Source organism: Haplochromis burtoni, unplaced genomic scaffold (genome assembly GCF_018398535.1).
Source record: "Haplochromis burtoni strain Fernald_Lab_line unplaced genomic scaffold, NCSU_Asbu1 Contig_93, whole genome shotgun sequence".
Lineage (NCBI taxonomy): Eukaryota > Metazoa > Chordata > Actinopteri > Cichliformes > Cichlidae > Haplochromis > Haplochromis burtoni.
The window spans coordinates 976600-980343 of NW_024582454.1; the positions used below are offsets into that span (position 1 = coordinate 976600).

Sequence of the window (3744 nt, forward strand, 5' to 3'; positions counted from 1 at the left end):
CACACACACACACACACACAACTGCAACCTGCTGTAACTGTAGCCAGTGGTGTAGAAAAGCATATGCGACATAATGCGGGCTGTCTGTCATTCCACTCGTTCGCTAATGAATACAACATGAGCAGACTGAATTATCTGACAGGACCACATCCTTTGGCAGGCCGCAGATCCTTAGTGCAAAGAACCCGAGCGAGCCGACAGCTTGTATTTTGACTGAGTCGTTCCTGATTATCTGTCTGCTCATCGTTTTATAATATCAACTCTAACTACACGGTTATTTGCAGTAGGTGCCTCCCGGGTTATGATAAAGTTTTGTAACAACATGTCACCACTTATAACTGTGACTTACAGGTAGAGCAAATTTCAAACAGGGAGGACGTTCGTCAAACAATCCAGGTGAGCAGCAAAAAGGAAACAAAAAAATACACAAGAACAATGGAAACAAGAGAAATATTTTGTGAAAAGGGTTGGCGTAATAAGCAAATGCTTCAGCCAATACCTTTTGATTAGCCTTGTCTCATGCTTTCTTTCTTTATGGTAGATTTTTGTTCTGTTTTCACTGTTTGTTTTTGTTTTTTTCACTGTTTTCACTGAGATTTGAATTTGAAAGCTAATCAATAAAATCAAAATCAAAATACTACAAAGTATAAAGTAGAAATAAAACACTGACTTGAGGGAATCTGTTGCTGCCTGGGTTATTAATAGCTAAAGTCCAAACGGGACACCGAATCTGATCTAATTCATCAGATTTCTATCATCAGTTTTGTGATCTAGTGTACATTTTTATCCCTGTCAGGTTACCGCTGACAGGGATAAGCGGAAGAGAGCGGATGGATGGATGGAGGTTACCGCTGAATAATTAGATTTCAAAATGAAATATAAAAACTTGACGACAGAAAGTATATCATACATAAGTATGATATATTTTATGTCAAACTTTTATTCTGTACATGATGACAACAGGGTGACACAAGCTGATTATTAATGACTGTTCTCTTTCCTCCTTATTTAAAAAATCAGCATTGACTTGTGTTCATATTCCTCAGTCGTTTGAGTTGCCATGGTGAATTGTGATATCACTGTTTTATGTGTTATAAACTACATAAAACTACACGTACTTCAGCTAATTTGAAAGTAAATTTAATCTCAAAGTTTAGCTCTCCAGACAGCAAATTTTCCATCACATACTCTATATAACCTACAATACTCTACCTGCTGTGTAGCAAATGGTAGAGAGGAAATTACTGATAAACACAGAGGGTCATTTAGGAGCGAGAGAAAAATATTTCCTTCTGCAGTTAGCAGACCACAAACAAGAGAGTGAATATTGGACAACAGTCTAAATAAATAATGAAGTTACTCTGTAAGATGTCAGATCGTATCAGACCGCTGCAGTCAAAGGTTAGAGAAGCGTGTCTACTACAAGATCAATGGATCAGTCCCGGGTCATCTCTCTCGTCAACACCACTGCTCCGCTGATGCTGTTTCAGCCTACAGCTATGTGCAAGTGAAACTTTCCTTAAAAAATACATGCTAAATCAAGTTGGTCAAGTTAGTTTGTTAAAAATTATTTCCTGAAGACTAATCCATCCATCCATGCAGATTAAAGGACACCAGCATCTTACTTACCAAACATTTTTGTATTAGATGAGGTCAGTACCTGAAGCCAACGAGTTGCTTGTCATCTTGAGCAGTTCACCATCTCCTTCTTTCACTTTATTTCTGATTGAATGCAACATTTGACAACTCTAGCTTTTCAACATGTGCAGTTCTAGGGAATTCAACAGTAATGGCAAAGTTTGTAATAAAGCTGCCCAAGCCTTTACTGGACGAAGAGTGGCCCTTTTACCATACATTTTATACAGTTGTCCTAGGTGTGCGTGCCACCAAGATGTCTGATGGCCTAGCCCCCCCCAAAAAATCACCACAGAAGGTTTTGGTTAAACGTATTTAACCTCCCAGTGACTAGTATGCAGCTGATTAGCTCAAAACCGTGCAACAAGTTCACACTAGTTAGCAAGCTAATATTAGTGGGCTGAGATCACAGACACTATAAAAGATGAACACAGCTTTTGGGCCTGAAATAATGCAAAAGCACCTTAACCGTGATTCTTTTTATTGGTCAGCCAGGAACCACTGCACTAGAAAAACTGGGGAAATGGCCCTCAGCTCACTCTCCCTGTGACCTCAGTAAACATTTCCTGATATGTTTATGGGCCCAATCACTAGTTTCTAATCATCGAAAACAGCAACTGGGGCCCACTACCTTCCATTATTAACCCAATTACCTGTACTGCTGTCACTGTCAGCAGGCACCAGTAGACACTGTCACTATGATTTCCCATCACAGTAATGGCGACTGTGCTGGATGGTGGAGCACACAAATCGGCGATAGCAAGGCACCACGCGATGACCATGTTTTGACATATTTTTAGCTGCACATTGTCTTGTGACTAAAATATTACCAAAGCTCAAAAGTGCATAAAGTTAAAAAAATAATCTAATGCATCAGAACAAATAAAAATACTTATGCAGCAAAAGTTAATTTACTGTCACATCTGGTGTCCATCAGAAATTCTTCGAAAAACAGAATGTTTACGGCTTGAGAATAGCTCCGGGCCTGATGATGCAGGATCAATTAGCATACAGCTGTTCACATTCCTTCGGCTTCGAGCAATAATCACTGATTACTCAAGATGCGGCAATCACAAAATAAACCCCTGTTGATTTTCATTCATTGTGCCCTGTGAACCCACCATCTGATCCATCCATGTTTTAAAGCTGCAGTATACAAAAGTGTTTTTAGAAAGTGACATGACATAAAAACACTCAAACACACTGGGCTTTAACACTCAAAAAATGCATAAACATGCTTATTTGTTCGTGATATTGTCCCAGCTACAGTCAGATTAGACAGGCGACCCACACAAACAACAACAACACTAAGGCCGGCTAACAGCAGCACTTCTCAACAGAAAGGTTCTGTACATCCTCAATAACTCACCTCAGTATTGGAGAGAAATAAGCTTCACTGACTCCAGAGGCTCCACATGGACACCCAGCTGACATAAACAGCAGACTGACAGAGTTGTTTGTACCTACAGCCGCCATAATTAGGATTACGCACTTAAATTTCAGAGGAGTAAAAAAACAGAAATGGACGGCAATCAGCAATCTACTGACATCTACAGCAGTGGTGAGATTTCACAAACTGTACCTTTAACTCTATGTTCTTTGGCTTGTTTTAACAGACAAAGGAAGAAAACTTGAGATGCACTGGTTTAGCCCATTCAACCCACTATTTTCTTTAAACTACTGCACCGAGGCTAGTGTGAAATTTGCTCAAGTCCCTCCTCACAGGCTACATTTTTGTAAAGCCTGAAAACAGAGGCCAGAGGCACTGCAGAATTCTAGTTTCCTCTCCAACTACTTCGGTTTCAACCTGCTGGATTATCTATTTTTTTTTAAAATAACTACACCAGCTTTAAATGTAGTTGTTTCTTCTTTGTAGTTGGGACCTTTGTTATGATTGCATGTGTCAGATGCTTCACTTCATAATAAGGCTCTGGTCTGGAAGAACCTTCGTCATATCAGAGGTGTACACTGGAACATTGACAATAAAGGGCCCAGGCCAGCCCTGTATGTCTTTCTGTCCTTGAAAACAATGAAAACATGTCCCACTGTGTGTGTGTGTGTGTGTGTGTGTGTGTGTGTGTGTGTGTGTGTGTGTGTGTGTGTGTGTGT

The 3744-nt window shown here is 39.9% G+C and overlaps 1 protein-coding gene across 4 annotated transcripts in view; it reads right to left on the reverse strand.

Annotated features, from left to right (window-relative positions):
* The window catches only part of fam184ab (family with sequence similarity 184 member Ab), a 231691-nt gene that overhangs the window by 112334 nt on the left and 115613 nt on the right, over positions 1–3744 (reverse strand). The gene's annotated exons all lie outside the window — the stretch shown is intronic.